This window comes from Notamacropus eugenii, chromosome 3 (assembly GCF_028372415.1).
Source record: "Notamacropus eugenii isolate mMacEug1 chromosome 3, mMacEug1.pri_v2, whole genome shotgun sequence".
Taxonomy (NCBI): Eukaryota; Metazoa; Chordata; class Mammalia; order Diprotodontia; family Macropodidae; genus Notamacropus; species Notamacropus eugenii.
The window spans coordinates 150,212,817-150,226,565 of NC_092874.1; the positions used below are offsets into that span (position 1 = coordinate 150,212,817).

The window sequence follows — 13,749 nt, forward strand, 5'->3', positions numbered from 1 at the left end:
TTTTTTACAGGCTCTATCTCCATTTCATAACAGTCCTGCAACTGAGGCAGCTAGGTAGAACAATGGATAGGGCACTAGGCCTAGAGTTAAGAAAATCTGGGTTCAGATCTTGTCTCTTATACCTTTGGAACTTAATAATAATAAAATAAATATAAAATTACATAAATATTATACAAATTATAAATTTATATTATATTTATACACAAAATATATAATATTTATATTCTATAACATATAATTATATATTATATAATATAAATCTGCATATGTAATGTAATATATTTATATATTATATAAAATATGGTTATATTTTATATATTTATATTATATAAAAATAAATGTATTATCTATAAATTATGTAAAATAACAAATTATATATAATTTAAATATAAAATTATTATGTAAAATTTTAAAATAATAATGAAAACATATTTAATACTTATGGGACTCTGGACAAGTCCCTTAACCTCTGTCTGCCTCAGTTTCCTCAATGATAAAATGGAGATAATGACAGTACCTATCTCACAAAGATTGTTGTGAGGACCTAATGTGATGATATTTATAAAGCACTTAGCCCAGTGCCTGGCATATAGTAGGGGCTTAATAAATGCTTGTTTTCTTCCTTCATTAAGCATCTGTTAAGTGCTAAGAACTATGTTAGGTGCTGGGGATACACAGACAAAAATTTAAAAGTTATCAAGGAATTCACACTGTACTGGGAAAAACTAGATGTACATAGATAAATAAATACAGATGTGTACAAAGTAATGGGAGGGTGTCTTTAGCAATTAAGAGAATCAGGAAAAGCTGAGTTGAGCCCTAAAAAAAGCTAAGGATTCCGAGAGGGGAAGGTAAGGAGGGGTGCATTTTAGGCACACAGATTGTATAAGCAGAGAGACAGGAGACGAAATGTCATGTTCTCAGATGAGCAAGTTGGCCAGCTTGTCTGGAACATGGGAGAAGAGGAGCGTAACGTGAGATCAAGCTAGGAACATAGATTGGAGTCAGAGAGTGAAGGGTTTTAAATGCCAGAGGAGTTTGTATTTTGCCTTGAAAAGCTATAGGGAGCCACTGAAGACTATTGAGCCTGGTAAGCAGTGTGGTCAGCATGTGTTTTAGAGTGATCATTTTGACGGTTGTGTGGAGAATGGTTAGAAACAGAGGGAAGAGATCAGATAATGGAAGAACGATCCCCAGGCTAAGGCAGTGGTGCAGATGAGATGGAACCAGGGCTACAGCTAGGTGGCTGGACATATGAGAGGAGAATAGGGAACAAATAGACAGGTATGAGAGATGGAGAGGTGGAATTGACAAGACTTAGCAATTGGCTGACTGTAGGGATAGTGAGGAAAGATAAAAAGGAGAGGATGACTGAGGTTGTAAACCTGAGTGTGCAGAAGGATGGTGGCACCCTCAACCAGAATGGAGAAGTTTGAGAGAGGGATTCGCTTGGAAGGAAAGATAACATGCTCTCTTTGGGAGGTGGTGAGTTTGAGATCCCTAAGAGATTGTTTGAAGGTCCAGGAGGTAACTAGGGATATAGTACTAGAACTCTGGAGAGAGACAAGGGTAGGATGGAAGTCCTAAGCCTAGAGATTATCATTGAAACTGTGAGAACTGAGGATATCACCTAGAAAAAGAAAAGTGAATGGCCTAGGAAAGAGACTCAGGGAACATTCCTGGCTAGTAGGCAGAGCATGGATGATGATCCAGCAAAGGAGACTGACTGAGAGAAAAGAAAATGTCCCAAAGGAGGAGGTGGTCCACAGTGTCTAATGATGCAGAGAGGTCAAGAACGATGAGAAAAGGCTATGAGATTTAGCAAAGAGGTCATTGATAGCCATCTGTGAGGACAGTTTCACTTCAGTAATGAAGCTAGTTAAGTGGCACAGGGAATTGGGGTGCCAGATCTGAAGTCAGAAGGTCTGAGTTCAAATCCAACCTCAGGTACTTACTGGCTGTGTGACACCACACAAGTCACTTACCCCTTTTTGCCTCAGTTTCCTCATCTGTAAAATGAACTGAAGAAGGAAATGGGAAACCACTCTCGTGTCTAGACCAAGAAAACCCCAAATGGGGTGACAAAGGGTCAAACATGACTGGACTGAACAACAACGAAATTATAATCCAAACCTCAATTAGTTGAGAAGTGAATGAGAAGAGAAAAAGTGAAGACAAGTAAATCACTTTTTTCTAGGGGTTTGACTGCAAAAGGGAGGAGATAAGGTTTTTTTAAAGTGTCGGAGGTTTGCTGAAGTCTGCTCTTAACCCTGACAATGTGAGGAGAATGGAAAGAATGAGAAGGGAGATAGGTTTTTTTATTTGTTTGTTTGTACCCATGATTTCATTGGTATGGGAAATCTTAGCATTGAAGCCCCTCCACTGATACAGCTCACAATTCATCTGTAGCCTGCTTCTTGGGCCATTTGTTAAGAGATTTGCTGGAGATGTGCATAGATAGGACTTGAACTCAGGCCTTCCTTCAAAGCTAGTCTTCTGTCCACTTTGTCAGGCTGCCTCTGGGGTTGGGCCTCTCCCCATTGCTGCCCTTCCTCTCCACCCCACTGCAGAAGAGAAGTAACCATAGGGGAGGGGAAAAAAAGGAAGGAACTAGAAGGAAATTCCCCAGATACAAGGAGAGGAATTGGGCAGTGGAGGATGATAGGAAAGATTTGAAGGAAGGTGGGAAGCTTCAGAGCTCCTTTAAGCTGGCTGGGAAATACCTCCTTACGCCAGTGAGAAATCAGGGACAAGAAAGTTACTGCTCTTTCAGCATGAAAGCACCTCTCACTCATTCAAGTTTCAGATGAGGCGAATCTAGGGGTAGAGCCTCACACCTTGAAAGATGGTCTCTAAATTCTGTGCGACCTTGGTAAATTAGAAAAGTCCTCAGAAATAAAAAGAATGAAGTCCTGCAAGGAGGAGGGAAGGGTATTATTACTCTCCACTGGGAAGGAAAAGGAAACTGAAGAATGAGGAATGACCAGTTCTGTGTGAGGGTGGCCTGATCAGACAGTGGACCAAAGTAGATAACAAAATGACCATCGTTCTTTTTTTTATTGCTCACCGGAATATTTTTCTCTTTGACCATGATGGCACAATGCATAGAGAGTACTGAGCCTGGAGTCAGGAAGACCTGAGTTCAGATATGGCCACAGGCACTTAGCTCTATGATTCTAGAAAATTCACAAACCTTTGCCTCAGTTTTCTCATCTGTCAAATGACATCTTCCTTGCAGGGTTGTTGTGAGGATCAAATGAGGTATTTTTTTAAGTGTGTAGCTCAGTGCCTGACCCAGAGTAGATACTATACAAATTCCCTTCCCCCCTTTTCTTCACTTCAGATGAACAATGCTACTTGTTTACATGTTTTTTCATGCCAACTTCTTCTGAGGATATTTGTTACCTTTTTTGCTGGGTTTTTTATTAATATGTTTTGTTTTTATATCACCTTCATTTCCAAATATTTCTTCCCTTCCTTACCCAGCATGACATTTTTATGACATAGACCTAAAAAGAAGAAAAAAGTCCCCAAACGTCAAATGATTTGAGTCTGTAGCACTGGAGTTCTCAAAAGCATGAAGGAGATGCTGCATACCCAGTCACTGTGTCATGGGATCACAAGGCCTCCTTAGGTAGGGAGTTGGAAAGGACCTCAGAGGCTTCGAACCCATCCCCTCATTTGACAGATGGGAAAACTGAGGCCTGGGAAAGTGAAACAAAGCACCTGAGCTTTGGGTAGTAAGTGCCAGAGGTGGGATTGGAACCACTGGCTTGAAAGTTGGTGCTCTTTCTATTGCTTTGTTACAAACGGAAGAAGAGGAGAAGCATATGTTAAAAAAAAAAAAAAGACTGATGCAAAACAGATAGAAAACTTATTTTTTAAGAGGAAAACACCTTAAACAAGCAAATGTGCACCTTTTATGAAGGCATACTGCATTTAGAAAAAAAACCCCACAAGCGTGAAAGATGGAGCTGTATCAATAACTTTGCAAGAGGAGACAGTATAAGACCATTAGAATGACTCCCTCATTATATTCAGCCTGAGTCAGTCTTACTAGAAGTTCATGTCTAAGAGCAGCTAGGTGGCACGGTGGATAGAGAATCGGCCCTAGAGTCAGGAGGACTTTGAGTTCCAATCCAGTCTCAGATACTTACTAGCTATGTGACCCTGAGCAAGTCACTTACCCCCGAGTGCCTCCCCAAAAAAGAAATCCATGGCTAGTTCAGAACTTGTAACTAGAAAACAGTATGAAGAGCTTATGGAACAGGGGTTTTTTTGGTGTTTGCTTCCAGTTCAGTCAAAAATGAAGTACTTGCTAAGTGCTGAGAAATGGAAGACACAACAATGGGAGGATTGGAATTGGTCAGCCAGAGAGGTAGTGTTCAACTCCCCCCGTATATAGGGAGTTCCTTCTTGCGCAGACTAGTGGATGGGTTTGTTTTTGTTGTCCTCTGCTGAGGACAAAATGGGAAAGCAAGTTTGAACTGCAGAGAAAAGGATGTAGGTTAACCCTAGCAAAAAAAAAAAATTCTAACCTTCGAATGAGGCTTCTGGAAGAAGCTGTGAAATCTAATTATCCTAAATGTTTTGTAGCAGCTACTTTATGTTTGACTCCACTCTCCCCAGGGACCACCAAGTGCAGGGGGAGTGTGCCTGCTTGGGGGAAGGGAGAAGAGATGTGTTTATACTTCTGTCTTTGTTATATTTTCCCAGTATGTACGCTTTCTTAAAAGCTTTGAAAAGGAGAATCTTCTAAAACATGACAAAAAAATGTGCTTAGGTTCACCACAGGGACAAGATGATATCTCAAATCCCTTCTAGTCTTAAGATTCTTAGATTCCAGGACTGAAAAAGAAAAAGGGTCGAGTAGAAAAACCCTGAAGTCTGAACAAGATGCTTGGGGCTGCTTGGACCACCAGGCCCTATTTCCTTCTGAGGGCAGCAAGCGGGTCATACAGGGCAATGATGGGCAGAGGTTGGGATCCTGATCAGTGGGCTAAACCAACTGATTTCAAATGACCACTTTAGTGCTTGGACCCAGTTCTTTTTATTCCCAAGTTCCCTCTGAATGAATAAGCCTGGAAGAGAAGAGGCCCCAGGATTAGCGCCTGCCCTGCCCAGGTGCTTGATGTCACCCAGTGACCTGGCCTCTCTCCCTAGGCCAGCCAAGGCAGCCATGGAGAAGGAGTTGTCTCTCTCTTGAGTTTTATCAGTGTACCTCCGAAGCCTCCCCTCCCGCCCCTGTTGATAGGAGAGCCTGGTGAAGGAGGGATAATGGCGAAGTGCTTGGCTCTTATGACTCCAGGAGGAGATGCAGGAGCAGAGTCAGCAAAGGGAGCCTGTTATTAGCCTGAAAGAGGCTTCCTTCTGGACACCGACATCTGGTGGCTGAAGACAGTAACTTTCCCACTTCATTATTCCGCTAAAGCAAGGTTGGCCCAAGATTAGTGGGTAGTGAGTGAAATTTCTCTTTAGACTTCCACCTTCGAACGCTGTCTTTGTTCATGGCTCTCTGTCCCCTCAGGCTTCCTTTCCCCTTTATTGTCCAGGGCTCAGTCCCTTACTTCTCTCTTTCCTCTTCTTTCTGTCGAAACCTTCTCTTAGGAAAGATCTGCTATCAGACATTTAGACCTTAATGTGAATTTAAGTTTCTGTTTCTTCTCCCAAAAACCACTGTGGAATTTTTAAAAATGTCCCTGGTCAAAACAATTTCAGACAGCAGTAAACATTGAAGTAAAGTTTGTTTTCTTCTGGTCTGAGAGGGTTAGAGGTTCTTTATTGTCTTAATCACAGTATCAGTAATTTAGGGGGGTCCAGTAGAAAGAGTGCTTAACTTGAAAAGAAATGAGTTCCAATCCTGGCTACTTTGTTGGGGGGGGGGGGCGGTGTCACTATACATTTTTGTATCATCTGTAAAATGAGGGTATTGGACTAGATGACTTCTGAGGTTCCTTACAACTCCAGGTTCTCTAGGAGACCCTATAATCTGCTACAAAACGACTAACTCCACTCCAGGAAAGCCTGGGTTTGAATATTGCCTTATGTGACCAAAGGAAACCATTCAGCCTTTCTGAATCTAGGTGTCTGTCTCATCCACAAAATGGTAAGAATAATGCCTATGGCATATACTTTGCAAGGTTGTTGTGAAGATTAAATGAGAGAGTACATTAAAAGTACTTTGTAAACCTTAAAGAGTATATAAATGCCAGTTAAGATCATCATCATCATCATTTCTCTGCCTCTGTTGTTTTCTTGCTCATTTTTTCTCCTGAGATACTAAGAATTTTTTTGTGCAGGTTGGTGTACTGAGACTATATCTCCCAACAAGAGACCTTCTGTAAATCTCAGTGTTTGATTCTCTTCTGCATCCCCACTAACAGAGCAGGAGTCTTTAAACTTTTTTGATCACTGCACTTTCCTTTATAAGAAAAATTGGATGTTCCATCCGGCCAGACAGCTTGGGCGTGGACGCTCCCTCCTCCCAACAGTGGCGGCCAGAGGCTGGCCCGGCCTGCTGGGTGGCAGGATGGGGACAAGGGCCCGGGTGGGCCACAGCTACGGTGGGGGCTGCTCCGCGCACCACCGGGCTCTGGGGCTTGTCCCTCTGATTGAAGATGGCATACATTAAAGAAAAAGTTGACTGTGTTCTCTGGTTAGCTGAACTCAAGTCCACAACAGCAGTAAGAAGAAAATTCGCCTCCCATTATAAGAGGGAAGCTCTCCACAGAAATTTAATTAACAACTGGATGAAAAAATTCAAGGAAACTGGCTCAATTCTTGACAGGCCTAGATCTGGGAGACGTCAAGCAAGTGAAGAGACTATGGCTGAAATTGAGAGGGCATTTGAACAGAATCCCCAAAAATCAGTGCGCCGGGTATATGCTGAACTGAACATTCCGAAGACCACTGTGCACAGGATACTAACTGTGAAGCTACGCAAGTATGCTTACAAAGTTAGAACTATTCAGATGCTGCAAGAAGAAGATTACTATGCAAGGTTAGGCTTCTGTCAAATGATGAAGTGAAAAATGGAAAATTCCAGTGACCTTCTGAGCAAATTGACTTTTTCTGATGCAGCCACTTTCCACATAATTGGCATAGTTAATCGTCATAATTGTCGTATTTGGGGCACAGAAAAACCTCAGGAAGTCTGGCAACATGAGACAGATTCCCCAAAAGTTAATGTTTGGTGTGCCATCAGGAAGACGTGTGTTATCAGTCCTTTCTTTTTTGAAGAGTCTACAGTCAGTGGCGAATCTTACTTAGCCATGCTTCAGAATTTTTTCATTCCTGAGCTGCAGAGGTTACATCTGTTAAATAGCACCATCTTCCAACATGATGGGCCATCCTGTTGTCAGTCATTGCCTGTACAACACTTCCTGGATGACACTTCCTCAGATCAGTGGATTGGTAGAGGAGGTCCTCTTGATTGGCCACCTCAATCACCAGATCTGTCTCCATTAGACTTTTTCTTGTGGGGTTATGTCAAAACTGTTGTATATGCATCAAAACCTTGTTCTTTGGATGATCTTAAGGCAAGGATTACAAATGCAGTTCTCTCAGTCACAGAGCAGCAGCTGATGAAAGTTTTCACAAAGTTTGAAAATCAGCTAGAGCAATATATAGCACAAGATGGTGGTTATATTGAATTTTAAGAAGTATCAATATGTTAAACTGTAAATAATTAACTTTTCAAATTTTTTTTTGTAAGTTTGTGGCATGTATACTTCCAAAGCTATTAAAGCTTATAACAACACTAAAGTTTCTGGGACAACCTTGTATAATAGCTCTGATGCATGATGATTCAACCTGCTCTTTCTAGTATCATGTCAGTGAACTCATTCAATTTATCTACTTTAACTTTTCATTGTATCTTTGGTCTGCTCACTTGGGACAAACAAAATAAATAGACTCATCATTTTCCATACAACCTTAAAATATTTGAAGACCCCTATTATGTGCTCATAATTTGTCTTTATTATGTAATTTTGTGTTAAATAGGCTTTCCTAAAGGCTGAACAATGAAATACATTCATGTGTGTGGTTGTATACATTTTAATTATTAAGTAAAAGCTAAAACATGCTTTACTTTGAATTGGGCATTTAAATATTGTAATTCTTTGTAGGGGATGGGTTGCATATGTGTATGCTACTGATATGTAGTAATTGTAGCCTTCCTGTTTGTTTATACAATAAACTTTAAGAAACTCAGTGTTAAAAAAAAAAAAAGAAAAATTGGAGCATGCACCCACAGTAGGTAGATATTTACTTATTCATGAGTTATCTTCATGTACTTCTGTGCTGATAACTATGTTATAAAACTGACACAAGGACACAAAGATGAAATAATTTTTGGTCTTAGAATCAAGTGAGTAGGTGAGTAGTGATATGGTCAGATATCAGAAAGATTTGTGGAAAATTACTTCCACATCTGTGGAAAGGATGGGATTGGAGAGTGGAAAGATGTAATAGATGAGAACCGATTAGAAGGTCATTGGAATGGTCTAGGTGTGAAAGGTGAAAAGAACCTGATTGAGGATGGGGAACTGTGTTAGGGGGAGCAGGGGACAAGTCGGGGAGATGTTGTGGAGATAGAAATGACACAGTTTTGCCATGAGGTATGAGAGAATGAGGAATTAAAGATGATACCGAGGTTGCCAAACTGAATGACTGGAAGGATGGTTATACCCTTGACCAAAATATGGAAATTTGGAAGAGGGGTGAGTATATAAGATCTTCAAGGCATTTAACAACCCACCTATGCCTGCTAACCATGTGAGATTCATCGTGCCTTACCCAAAACAACAAAGAACAGTATGATGCAAAGGCAAGGGTCTTATTGTTCCAGTTCTTAGTACAATGCCTGGTACATAGTATTTAATTAATGCTCATGAATGACTTTTCACTGCCTCAGGGTATAGCTCACCCTCTGAAGGGTATAAAAGCTATGAGGTGACCTCTAGGACTGAGGGTGAGTTGCCTGAATGAGGGGTGGAGGATGAGTGTGTTTCCCAGTGGCATCATTGGCAGCTGTTGCTATGAGTAACCAGTTAATAATTAGGTTATAACTATCCTTGGGGGCCAGTGCCTGCCTCTGAAGGTGAGGGAGGGAGGATTACATTAGGATTTTACACTGGGAAGATACAGGAATAATATGTGGGACAAGAGGAATAAGAGCAAGTATGACTACATTGTATATTTTATAGACTGAAGTGGGCGCCATCCTCCCAACCTCCACTAGTTGGTCACATCCCTTGAGTGGAGGCCATAGATCCCACTTTGGAGACCACACAATGGTTTCTCCTCTTGAAGTGTGTGAATAATCAGCAGGCATCTCCATTGTTTATCATGTTCTTTAATAGCACTAGCCAATACACCAAGATTTCTTCTCATAATCATTATAATAATGTTTTTATATTTGCAAAGTTCTTAATATAGGTTATATCATTTGATTTCATGCAAGCAAGACAGTCCTTGCCCTCATGGGGCTTATCTTTAAATAGAGGAATATAACACTTAGTGGGGAGTGATGGCCAAAAAGAAGTGTTTTGAACAAGGGTATCACAGGGGTGGTGAGTAAAACCATATAACAATTGAGTCAGCCTTTCCAGGAATCATAATGTTGAGTTGATTTGTTTTCAGAGCTAGAACTGGAAAGCAGATTGGAGGGTAGGAAGGAAGTACATGGGAGATAGCATGGCATGGTGGCATGGTATGGAATGGAGAAAGCTGAAGAGTGGTTTTAGGCAAGATAAGAATACTTACCAATCAGAAACTCAGACCTCAGAAATGTGAACTTCACATCCAGTCTGAGAAGGAAGCTTGATAGCTGAACCCTTAACTTAGCACTGTTGGTCTTTATTGAACTTCATTCAGTTTGTTCCTTCTGAGGAGCTGATCAACTTTTTAGCCTTAAGGGCCTCTGCCAACCTGATGAGCCAAATTTCTGTTCTGTCCCTTAGGTCATTGATGAAAATACCATAAAACACTCCACCCAGGACAGGTCTGTGCATCACACCTGCTCTCATGGCCCCTAAGTCATTCACCAATAACCTGTGTGGTTTTGTCTCTGTAGCCAAATGCGTACCCACCTAATAACTATGACTTATGAATTACTGAAGATGTATCATGTAGGATAGAATTCCAAGCCGTGCTAAAACTCAAAAAGAATACCTCTGATGCCTTCTATTTCCAAGGCCTAATAATCAGAAAGGAGTTGGTTTAGTCTGATAGCTTCGGAGTTGTTTGTTTGTTTGTTCCCTAGGCTGTGCTTGTAATCTGTGCTTATGAAGTTGTTTGCAAACTGAATTTATAAGGATTTTTTCCAAGTGTTGCCTTATAAGAGATAATAATCATTCATCAAACATGTATTGGATACCTATTGTGTGCCACACTTGGTATTTTAAGGTTTCCAGTTTTCAAGCTGACACCTAGATATTTCTAAATTTAGCATCCTCATTGATGATATTGTGCTTTTTAAAGTTCTTCCCAAGTCTTGTTTCAGTTTGAAAGATACAGGTGATAATTTCCTAATAGTCACTTTAAAGGAGGGAAATCAGGACAGATTATGGAATCATCTGCATTAAGGTCTTTTCAAATAAGACAATGCTAGTCCTTCAGGGATAATGTATTGCTGTTTCCTACCTCCAAGAAGAGAGAACTGGACTGAATTGGGGTTACGAGCACAGGTTTCTAAAAGAAATTAGTTTGAAGATTACTAAGAATTTTCATCAAAAATATAGTCCACAGCAGTAGCACTATGTTTTTTAGACCCTCACTCAGTAAACGTATCTTGTTTCTATACTGGTAAGTATAAGGATGAACTGGGAAACATTTTTGCACACCTATTTCTAAGGACCCTTCTGACTCTAAAATTCTCCATTTCTTAAGACTTATTTGTTGACAGTGATGAAACAGTACATTATGATCATCAATAATGTATAATCATTCTGATAGCAACTGGATCTAGGGGTATGGAAGCCACCTTCTTCAAATGGAAATTGAGATAATCTGCCTCAGCTCCATTGCAGACAATGAGAAGGGGGTAGGGGGGAGAGGGGAGGTGGTGAGGGTGTGTGAAAGGCACCTTGTGTGAATGCATGTAAGAGGAATGTTATTCGTGAAGGCCAAAGGGTCACTTTGGCTAGAAAGGGCAAGTTACATATGCCAAGCACATTAGAAGAAAAATGTGCGCTTAATAGAGGGCCTACAAACCATTGGGTAGATTGTCCCCCAATATAGCAAAACACTCTTGGTTGTGGGGAGCCCGTATTTTCCATAGCAGGGATGGGGGAGGGCGGTCCCTGACTGTGCAATCCTCTCTCCATGACAGCCGTGCAGAGGTACAGAGATAACAAGGAGATAACTACTCCCAGTATATTACACACAGCAGGGAAACAAGCTGCTGCCCTGTGCTCCCTTAAAGAGTTCATCCCAAGCGAACAAAACAGGCATTATGGAATCAGCGGGAGAAGATCAGAGAATCATCCTTCTCTTTCACATACTGCTTGCAAAGAGGACGATAGTGAGTGGGTAAATGTAACTAATTGTGAGGCTTCTGGGAGGGAATAGGGGAATTCCTTGTAACTGGGGGAAGGAAGTGATAGGAAATGAGCCATCAGACCCAAGTGATGACGGCTGGGCTCACCACCCTGGCAAACAGGGCAGAAACAAATGGTATAGGCAGCAAATTGGGATCTACTCATTGCAGTCCATCCTCCCTTTGAAGTGTTAAAGTTAATATGATCAGGTACAGAAAAGGAGGTATGTGGTCCCATTATTGGAGAAGTATGAGAGCATGCTTTACTCACCTCCAAAATGGCAGCACCTTGTTCTTCAGGACTCCACATTCCTCAAAAGAGTGCTAAGTAAATCCTGTTTAGACCCATTGTGTCCTGGGAAAGGAACTGGAGCAAAAAAACTGAGGGTGATGGGCAGACAGAGAGATAGGGATAAAGAAAAAAACTTTCCAGAGGTGCTTACCACACATATTCTTTCTTATGGTAGGGCAGGAATTCTTAAAACTTGTTACATGTCATGGATTGCTGTAGCCCATGAACTTTGCTCAGAAATAGTTGTTGGGGGGTTTTCCTTTCGAGTTCAGAGATCCTCTGAAGTCTCTCCAAGAAATTGGGTTCTAAGGATCCCATGTTAAGAGCTCCTGTCCTAGCTTATAAGAAAAGCCCATGAAAATGCTAATTAAGCAAGTAAAATGAAAAAGTGGGGAGTGACATCGAGGGAGGGGGAAGTGCTCTCCAAGTTTCAGGGTCAGTTTCATGTTCTGCTTATAAATAAAAAGTTGAAAACCCCTGGGATTTATTTTCCAAATTGTGTATGGCACAATCTTGCATACATTTCCTCCTCTGTTCACTAATTTAGGAATTCAAGACTGTTGCCAGTAACAGTGAAGAAAGGAGTCTGAATACTGGGATGAGCTCATGGCTGCCATTTATACTGGGTGGGATGAGGGTGGTAAGGTCACATAGGTATGATTTTCACTTCTCTCTCTTCCTCTTAATTTCTCCTGGTGATGTGTTTTGGCTCCTGGGTTCTCTTCCCCTAGAACCATTCTAGTTGCCAGTTTCTCTTTTCTGTTGATTCCCAGCAGAGTCTCCTCCTTGGCTCTAGCTAGAATCATATTACTTCAGAAGGATGTTTGGACATATTCCCAGGGACTTGAGGGCTACCCTGTATTTTTCTAGGGAAGAAAAAAGTGACCAAGTAAGTAATCAAAAGGAGCAGCTGCCAAGTTCTACCTCCTCTGCTCCATAGCCTTGGTCTGTGAGACATCTTAGACCCTTGAATACACGCTCCCAAGAAAGTGCACCCTTCCTATGACCCACAGAGTTGTACCCCATAGCTTGGCATCATGGAACTTTGCCAGGCAGAACTCCAACACTGATCACATTATATTTGGAATTCTTTGCTAGATGTTTGTCCAGACTCTCTCCAGATTCTACCCTCTTCCAAAATAAAATTGGGGCTTGAAAGAATTAGATGTTGCTATTTCTCAGGCTCCTGATGAGTTAATTCTCCAGTTGGGTGGCTTCATTCTGATTCTGCTGTCAGCTTCTATATATTGAGATTTTCAGGGCAGGGGGTAATTAGGGCCCAGCAGGATTTCTAGGAACACTAACTAGCAGTTTAAGAATAGTAAACAAGCACTCCACTATCCATTGACAGAAAGCTCAAAATAGGAGAGAGGTAATAGGTATGTTATCTAACCTGGTTAGAGTATAAGTAAACATAATTGGGATGACAGAGTTCTAAGGAGATGAAACAATTGACATTTTTCTGAAGAGCTGGACTGGCTTCATGTGCAATTTTGTGATTGATTTGGGGAAGCCAAATCTTAGCTGTATAGTCACTTTGGGGGGAAAATACAGCACACTACATTAAACACTTAATTTTTGTTTTGTATTTGCATCATACTCACAGTTTCCTTGGGTTATTCTATTCAAGTAAAAATGTTTCTAAGTTACTATGTGCCTAGCACTTTGCTGGGTTATTTTGCAAATGGGTAAATGAGGGCCACAAAGACTCAGAAGGCAGCGTGCTACAGTGGGAAAAGAACTGATTTTGGAATCAGAGGACCTAAGTCCAAATTCCAATTCTGCCCCTTCCTCTGTGACTTCGGACAGGTGACTTAGCCTCTCCATGCCTTACTTTTCTCATCTGTTAAATATGGAATTTAGATGCCTCGTAAGGACCTTTTCATGTCTAAATCTGTAATCCTATGGTCTTTGA

At 41.1% G+C, this 13,749-nt stretch overlaps 1 protein-coding gene across 8 annotated transcripts in view; it reads left to right on the forward strand.

Moving 5' to 3' along the window:
* Window positions 1-13,749, forward strand: part of ATXN7L1 (ataxin 7 like 1) — a 269,784-nt gene that overhangs the window by 213,227 nt on the left and 42,808 nt on the right. The window contains exon 1 of one of the 8 annotated variants that reach the window (XM_072653096.1): window positions 11,355-11,527. The exons of the other annotated variants lie outside the window; for them this stretch is intronic. The gene's annotated coding sequence lies outside the window, so the exon portion shown is untranslated. Of the gene's footprint in view, window positions 1-11,354; window positions 11,528-13,749 lie in introns of those variants that run through there. 8 annotated transcript variants of the gene reach the window in all.